Genomic DNA, 10,244 nt, shown 5'->3' on the forward strand with positions numbered 1-10,244 from the left:
GTTATTTTTTAATCTAATTTTGTTTTTTTATGTTCTTTTTTATCCATTTTGTCTGTAATAACTTGAGATAGCTTCAGCTTAAGGTTTTTTCTTCGTTTATTCTTGTTTTTTATTGTAAAGTAAAATTTTTTTTTTCAAATAACATCTGAACACAATGTTTTCTTCAAATATCTATTCATCTAACAGTTTAAATTCAAGGTTGGTATAAATTTTTGGTTTTTCTCATGCTATGATTTTTTTCTGAATTTGTTTTTTAAAATATTAAAATTGTAGGGTTTCTAAAGGAGGATTTTATGATATAAACACGTATAAGTTAATTTCAGCTAGTTACCTTATAAAATGAGACTTTGAAGAAGAACTCATTTTTTGTTATTGCTATATGAAAGTGGTTAGATAGACTTTATGGATAAATAGCAATCATGGTAGAAGATTTTATAGATGCCCACATTATCCGATAAATTTATTGGTATTTCTTTGGTGTTTTTGCTAGTTTTTTTTTTCTTGATATTTTCTTGGTGTGATTGTAGGACGGTAAATTTACTAGTATTTCTTTGGTGTTTTTGCTAAAATTTATTTGTTGATATTTCTTTGATGTGATTGTAAAGCACTGTTTATAGATTTTATTTATGGCATGATCTTAAAATTTTTAAAATAATAAAAGAGATTATTTTGGAGCTAAAAAAAAAGAAAAAATTTTTTATATAGTGATGTTCAAAGTTTGAAATATGAAGTTTTAAAGTGGAAGAAAAATATTGGTGAAGCTGATGTTATCGTAGAAAATATGCAATTGAGGAGATAAGTTAGTTTTTTTAGGTTGAAATTGAAATAAAGCAATAAAATTGCTGGTAGTGGATATGGTAGAGATGGCAATTGAAAAATAATTTGACTTATCTCATTTTTTTTTTTATACTTGTGTTTTGTGTAATCTTTTTCAATGCTAAAAAAAATTTAAAAATTTAACTTATATGCTTGATAGTAGGTTAGGATTGTTATGAAGGTCTATAAATATTTGCTAAAACTCTTATTATATCAATGGTCATTGAATCAATGTTATTAGTTTTGAATTCTATTGCTTTATGTTATTAGCTATGAAAATGTAGTTTAGTGTAATATATTCAACTTACAATATACAACTAGAAAGTAATCTGAGGTATTCTAATAGTAAAGATAATCTTATAATAAAGTAATATGATGAATGTCAATAAAAAGTGTTCTTACAAAACATTTAGTACCGAAAACATTCAGCCAATAGAAGGTTGAATAAAAAGTGTTCTTACAACATTAACAAGAAAAAGAATAGTTAACAATCTAGGCTATCTCCCTGTTTCTAAGTTTGTATATAATCTATAACCTTGTAAGGCTTTTTGTCTTCCTTCTAGTGGTAGCTCTAATAATGTGCTTATCATTGTGACTTATAATGCTATTTGCTAAAATTGCTCTCTTCCCAGTAATTATTGTAGAAGAATTGAACTTTGATAAAAGACTTATTTTTTCATCAGTCATCCTATAAAGTCTCTCATCCTCATTTATAAAATATCTTTCGATAGATCTTGTTGGCCTTTTAGACTTTAATTTTGCATTTTCAATGGCAATAGAAACAACATCATTTACTGGATTTGAAATGTTTGTTGAAATTGGAATGAAAAGTGGATCTGAAGCTGGAGTTGAAACTGAAATGAAAACTGGATTTGAAATTGAATTTGTTGAAACTAGATTTGAAACTGAATTTAGGGTTTATATAGATGCAGTTGCAGTTGTAGCTGCAGGTGCAATTGCAATTACAGCTGTAGTTGCAGTTACAAGTGCAAAACCATTGATATTAGCTAAATCGATGCAGATACATAACCAGATATGGATACAAAAACAGAAGTTGATACAAAAGTGCCATAAGCAGTAGCTTGGTTGCTTGGATCATGTGCAACTTTAATATGATCTATAGTACTTAATACACCTTGGTCCATGGTTTGGTATCCAGCTTTGAGCACATGATATTCTTGCTATCATGGATAAAACAATAAAGTTGAATTGATGGATTAGGGCACTTTAACAAGAGAAGATCCATAATAGTATAATATTTATAATAATAAATAAAAACAAAATAGAATGAAATTACCTGATTGCCTATCATAAGACAGCCTCTTTTGTTGTGGCTTGGTTAATGATAGTTTATATGTCATTATCATGCCCTTCTTGGACAGATTTATTGAATTGTTAGGCTTTTTTTTTCTTAAGCTCATCATGATCCTTTCTTCTACTGGTTTTGGGCTTGCCTGGCATCTTTTTGAACTTTGGAGGTAAAACATTATCTTTTATCCTTGGTTTGACCTAATCATTTCTCTTAGGCATAGATTATAAAGAATTACTATAAGACTGTAGATACACTTCTTTATAATACCAACTCGACATAAAATCTTTAATATTTTCACTTAGATTTCTAATTACACATATGATATGTGCATAAGAGATACCGAAAAGTTGGTATATTCTACAACATATGTTTTCTCATCAAGTTGGACAATGAACCTATCTACATCCATATCTATTTTATATCCACCATATCCATTAAATGCAACTACATATTATAATGCTATAGCTATATTTTTTTTATCACTTTTACAATGTTAGGACCAATCACACCTTTTCACTTAAAGCATTTTTCCTTTTTTTCCTAATCTTTACCATCAGAGACTTTTTTATGTCTTCAAATAAAGAAATCACTGATTTTTTCCTTGCATCTAGCAATGTCCTATTGAATGCTTCATATAAGTTGTTGTCAACCAATGCACATCTAGAGTCTGTATTAAAGAAATTTCTACACCATTGCTGAAGTGAGAGTTTTTATTATGTTTACAGTTGCAGTTTCATTTTTTTCTTATAATTTCTTCATGTTTTCTTTAAATTGTCTGATTATTAAAAACTTAGCAATTATTCAGAAAGCCTTTTTCATCTTTTCACCCCTCTATCCTCTCTTAGCCCAATTAACAAATATATTCTCAACACAGAATCTATGTTCAGCATCTAAAAATAATTTTGCAATTGCATTATCAAGTCCCTACACTATTTAATTAGCTAAAGTATTCAGTATATAATTTAATTTGATTTCAACAATTCAGTACATCTAAAAATAAATAATAATAAGTTAAAATATTCAGTATATAATTTAATTTAAATCAGCATATAAATATTTACTTTTTGTTGATTTGTCATGGTTGTCCATCTTATACCATTTTTCAAAGACACTAAGTCTGATTTCAACAAATCAAAAAACTCTTTCCATGAAACTGTGCATTCCACTTCTACCAACGCCCAAGCCATTAGAAACATTTGATTATTTTCATCTCTACCAACAGCATATAGCAACTCATCCTTTATTAAACTTTAAATCAACAACTATTTAGTCCCAAAAAAGACTTATAACCACTCTCTAAACCTTTTTTAAGTGCCCCGAAACATATGTAATATCTTTCAAATACAGGTAAAGAACTTGGCAATGGCCATTGAACTTACATTTTCACTATGTTATCTTTATTAGTTTCTTTGATCACATCAGCATAATCCCATAAAAGTCCAAACTCATCTTTATAAATTGATAATAACTTTATCAGCCACATCTTTTTTAGCCTTTCTTATCATGCTAATATTCACCTCTGTATCAAATTCTCTCTTAACTAACTCTTACCTTTTCTACATTCTTAATAAAATGATCCTCCATAAATTTGTTTGTGTATAATTCAACCAAAATAGCTTGACTCATCCTTGGGTTCATAATTGTTATTGTAAGTCTTCACTTGAAATGATTGTAACTTTTTGTCATATGTTGCATAAATTAGCCAAGGATATTGTTTTGCTGCACACTTACCTCTAACAAAATTCTTATGATTCTTTGCCCAAATGATACCCCTATTTGTCCTAATAGACAGTAAGGACACAACACGTTTAAATTGTTTTGAATTCTTAACAACATATCTAACTTAATGTAAGGAGTTTTTGCATTAAGATCATATATTGGAACTTTCTGTCATATGTTGCATAAATTACCTAAGGATATTGTTTTGCTGCACACTTACCTCTAACAAAATTTTTATGATTCTTTGCCCAAATGATACCCCTATTTGTCCTAATAGATAGTAAATACACAACGTGCTTAAATTATTTTGAATTCTTAATAACATATCTAACTCAATGTAAGGAGTTTTGCATTAAGATCATATATTAAAAACTTACTTCTTATCCTAGTAACAGCATAAACCATTTCATCCTCATTATTGACAGGCTCACCATACTCATTAGAGTCATAATCTCACTCCAATATTTGTCATTAACATCTTCATTGACTTGTGAGGTTAAAGCTAGTTCCATCCTAGGGTTATCCCCTTCACTACTATTTCTATTAGCTATAACTTCAACTTCTACCCTAGCCACATCTTTATTTCCTACCTCTGTTACCTCAACATCATTTTCAATTCCTACCCTGGTCGTCTCAACTACATCTTTATTATTTACCCTTGCTTCCTCAACCACCTCATCAATTCCTATCCTTTCATTCCCTATTGCCTCACCTACATTTAGATTTTTTACCCTTTCATTCCTTATTGCACCAGCTACATGTTGATTTTCTACCATTTCATTCTCTACTACTTCAACTACATCTTTTACTTTAGGTCCTGTTAACAGTTCAGGAGCTAAAATAGCTTTATCTATACCATGTACTATATACACATCAACTACACCAAGATCTACCATGTACCTAATCATATCAAGAGTGCTTATATCATCATTTACTACCATCAGGCCATCAGCTAGTGTTTTTTTAGGTTTTAATACAATATCTCACTATATATTCATATACCCAGCCTCATTACAAATGTCTAACAACTCAAAGTAAGATATCTTATCAAGATCAACTCTTAATTCCTTTACTATCTTATTTATATACATTAGGTTACGATCATTACCAACAAAAGTTTCAACATAGTGAAATCATAAAATACAATAGTTAAAACTTATACTGCAAAACCAAAAAAATTAAATTCTATCGTAATAAGCCCTAAATTCTAGCAACAATAGTTGATAAGTGCTATAAGAATCATTCTAACAAAAAATTATGTTATAAGTCTTATAAGAATCCTTAAATCCCTGATAATGAAAATTACAGTTAGTTTAAGTTACATGTCATTGTTATCTAATTTTGTTATAATCTTTTACTTTGTTATAGAATTTCTATTATAAGCTTTTACTTTGTTATAACCAATGGTCTTTCTTTGAAATACAATTTTCTTTTACAATAGGTCTTTTATGTACACATTCTGGCTCAAAAGTTTAGTATATTTTTTTTATATTATTTTGTTCTTAGAATTAGAATTCACATGATTGACTTGATGTTATTTGGTAATGTTTTTGGCAAGATAATTTATAAAGTGGATTTGAGATTGTGATCATGATTATACTTAAACTTGATTACCTTTCACACTTAACCTTATTTATAATCTTAGCTGCCATGAATTGTTATTTTTTTATTTATTTTTATGAAATAATAGTTATTTTTTATATTGATTAATTAGCTTCCTTTATGTAATAAATTAAGATAATAGTGATGGGTGATCACTTATACTAACATTAATGGAGGCTATAATCAAAAGGCTATATAAACAATTATGTCTAAACAAAATATGCTTAAACAGCAGAAAACTCTAACTATAATTTTGAGCAATTAAGAACAACAATAGAAAACCATAACTATAATTTGGAGTAATTACGAACAACAGTAGAAAACTTCAAATATAAATTTGAGCAATTAAGTACAACAACATAAAACTTTAATTATAAATTTGAGCAATTAAGAACAACAACAGAAAACCATAAATCAGAATATGCTTAAGAATAAAAATTGCAAAAAACCTTAAATCAAAATATTCCTAACTTTAAAGAATAACAAAAAACCCTCGACCACAAAATGGTTATCTATGAAAAACAATAGAACCCAAAATATATGTACATATTATTCACCTTACACAAATTTAACAAAAAAAAACAACTAACCTTTCAAATTTTCTAAACTCAGATGATTGATCCTTAAAAAGAATCAATTCCTAAAGCGTAATCGATTTAAACCGAATATTGGTTAACCTAAAATAGGGTTTAAAAAAAATACTTATCTTATAGAAATTAACAAATGAAATTGAATCAGTGATTGAAATAACTTGTTTGGGTGAGTAGGGTTAAGGACAATCTGTTTTAGGTTTGAGATTTTTTAGTTTTTTTTTTTATTTGGGTTAAACTTAAATTTTTTTTGCTAAAAACTTTTCATTTCTTTTTTTTTTTTTAGAATTGTAATAAAAAAATTCAAATTAGCATGAACTTACCTAATTTGTTGTTTCTTATTCTTTTTATATGTTATAACGATGCGTAACATGCATATCTTTTTTACCATTGAAATAAATCTTACATTATTATAAGTCGATAATATTTGATCCTTATTTGTACAAATAAAAACGTTTAGTTCTGAATTGAACAACTATCCAAACGTTTGATCCTAATTTGAGTATTTAATTAAATAAAATTGATTGTTTGCATTGTGTCATTTTCTTTCTATTTGTATCATTTATTATATATTGTATCATATGCATGGTATTTGTTGATAATAAAATTGAAGTGATCAAAATAAAAAATTTTTTTTAAAAAATAAAGGCTAATATTTCTAAGTAAAAATAAATTTGAATGTCCTATCTAAATATTTGAAGGATTCTCAATAATTATTATTATAAATAAATACTATGCCAGATTTTGAGAATTATTACGAGAATCTCAAGTAAAATTTAAGAAATGATTCTAAACTAAAAACTTTCATTTTATTCTTAAATAATAGGTTTTGAAAAGATTTTTGCAAAAACAAACAAAGTTAAGGGAATTATTTTAAATATTAAAATTAAAACCACTTATATTAATACTAAAAGATAACATGTGATTAATGGTTATAGTTTTTAAAATGGGTATCGTGAGGTACTAAATTTTTTCACACGTAATCGTACTCTCAAATCTAAATTTATTTTCATAAATTAAATAAAAAATTATCTTTTTAATAAATTTTAATTAATTTTAAAATTTTATGAAGAAAATAATTTTTTTAAATGATCAATCACACCTAATTAAAAAAATTAATGATATCTTTCCCATTTTAGTTTTAAAATATTTAAAATTTATCTAGAGGTCCCGAAACTATTAGAAGGAAAAAAATATAACAACCGACTTTTGTTCATTAAAAATTTTGGAAGAATGTTTTAATTTCTCAAACCTTCCATTTTTTTTTTTTTTACTTTTAAAGTCACTGTTAGTAAGAGAAAGTCATCACGTTTACATAGTATTTGTGGTTGCAAAAATATATGGGTTAACTAGAATATAATCGATGCTATATATTAAATAATTTTACTTATTATATATATTAATATTTTTAAAATTATATTTAAAATTTAAAATTTAAAATATATAAAAATATTATATTTGACTAATTTATCATAAAAATTAAATTTTTTAAAAAATTAAAAAGAAAATAATATGCTTTCACTTTGCATTATCTTTATTTCCAATAATATTTATACACTTAAATTTTATATCAAATAAAAATAAATTATATATTTTTCTTAAAAAAACAAAAACATATATATTACCGAATTATGAATTAAATAATAAAAGATATAAAAATATACTTTCATTTTTGTAATTTTGTTTAAATTATTATAAAAAATATAAAAAAATTATTAGGAGATGTGTGAAAATATAAAGTGAAAAAATATTAAATTTTCATAAGCAATACAAATAGAATATGACTTGGAAAAAAAATGCAAATCGAAAAAATAAATTGCAATAGCAATAGAATTCCAAAAGTTTACAAACTAAAAAAAAAAATGATACAGTACATTACATTTATAGATTTTAATTTATAGAATAACTCTTGAATGACATTCAAGATTGTATAGATATTTTTCATATTAATATTTAAAAAAATAAAAAGATATAATAAGTGATAAAAATTTAATCAAAATTTTTACCTATTTTTTAGATATAAAATTGATAGTTAGAGAGTTGAGAGGGATATATGTCCTACTATTTAGAGATTTAATATGAAAAGATTATTTGAAATTTTAATATTTTATGTAATTTTTTGAAAAGATAATTTTTGTTTAACACAAATTAAGATAAACGAATATAGTTAGTGTTTGGCATCTTTTGTAAGATCACCATAATAATATAATTATTAGATGATCTTATTATTAAAGTGATCTTAACACTCGTAATTTAAAATAATTTTATTTTGTTAACAATAATTAATTTTTAAGAATTAAAGATTATTGAAAGTACCAAAATAATAATGTATGTTGTAATAATTACATAAATTAATAATTTTATGGTATTTAAAGATAATAATTTCTAAAATATTAATAATATTTACTTGATAATAAAATATAATTAAATTATTAAATTAATAAATATATTTATTGATAGGTAAATTGATTTTTTATAATATAAATTATATAAAAATATTTAAAGTAGAAAATAAAACCCATATATTAAATTCATAATTAAAAAAATTATATTATATATAAAATATTTTTAAAATAAAAATACGTAAATTAAATTATTAAATTAATAAATATATTTATTGATAGGTAAATTGATTTTTTATAATATAAATTATATAAAAATATTTAAAGTAGAAAATAAAACCCATATATTAAATTCATAATTAAAAAAATTATATTATATATAAAATATTTTTAAAATAAAAATACGTAAATTATTTTGAACTTGTTATAATGGATATTAGTTGAAAAATATAAAAATTTATAATATAAAATAATTATAATTTTAAAATATAATAAACTTTTTAATTTGCATATTAAATGGATAAAATTGATTATTGTTAATTTTATAAATCAATTCACATTGGTGATAAAAATTTCTCAGATTTTTGTATAAAAATTATATCATTTTCTAAGATAATAATTTGATTACTTTCAATGATCCAAAAGTACTGGCACATAAGATCAACAAGTTAGTGATCTAATTACCATGTATATGGATCACCATAATTTTTAAAATGATCATTTTGTACCAAACATTATCATAATTAATTTTTGAAAGGCTCGAATAAATTTAGTTTTTATAGTTTTAAAACATGCTAAAAGATTTTTATAATTAAATAATTTAGAAAATAGAATTATCTAGTAAAATATTAAAACTATTCTAATAAAATTCATATTTTAAAATTTTAATTTAAAAAAATCTCTAAATTAAGATTGATTTTACAATTATAATTTGAATAATTTTAATATTTAAATAAATTTAAAATTATCTATTTTTTAAAATAAATTATATTCTTTAAAAAATTATCCTACATGTTATTTAAAAAAATTATTCATATAAATATTTATGTGATAAACTTTATCAAATTTCTAATATAATAATACATAAGATTGCAAAACTTCCAGTTTCTGCATTCACTTTTAAAAACAAAAATCAAAGACGCGTGTTTGATTTGGTAACTCCATATATTTCTTGGTTGTCAAACTTGTTCAAATTCTCTATATTCAAAGTAGTGAAATCTTTATTTTATTTAAACTAGAATTTGGCCTTCATTACCTTGGATTGAGATTTTTTGTTATTTTTTAATTTTAATATATTAATATAAAAATAATAAATAAAATTCAATACACATGAAATATTAAAAAAATAAAAGTTTAAAAAATATAAATTTAATATTTCGTGGTTATTATTTTTCTTATTGGCTTTTTGTATTGTTTTTAGGATATTATGCTTTTTTTTTAATTATTTGATCGTATGATTTCTTTAATTTATCCTATATTATAATTTTTTTGTGAAGAAAAAGAAAATTAAAATAATATAGAATTTATAATTTTTAATGAAATATTTGTAGTTTTTTATTTTATGTACTTTATATTATTATTATTAAAACTTTAATCTCTTATTTATTATAGATAATAAATAAAAACTTTTACGTTTTGATCCTTTGGAGCATTTGTTTAGCAAAAAAATAACTTTTGAAAAATGATTTTCATATTTTTAAGTATTTGTTTGGCTGAAAATTGGCTAATCAACGAAAAATGACTTCTTAATTAATAGAAAATGATGTCATTTTTTAAAAAATTATCTTATGAATTTGAAAAAGTGAAGATATTTTTCAAAAAAAAAGTTGTGTATAAGTATAATTATTTATCAATATTTTTTAG

Source organism: Durio zibethinus, chromosome 11 (assembly GCF_047325235.1).
Source record: "Durio zibethinus cultivar Kanyao isolate XHJ-2024 chromosome 11, ASM4732523v1, whole genome shotgun sequence".
In the NCBI taxonomy this organism is placed as follows: Eukaryota; Viridiplantae; Streptophyta; class Magnoliopsida; order Malvales; family Malvaceae; genus Durio; species Durio zibethinus.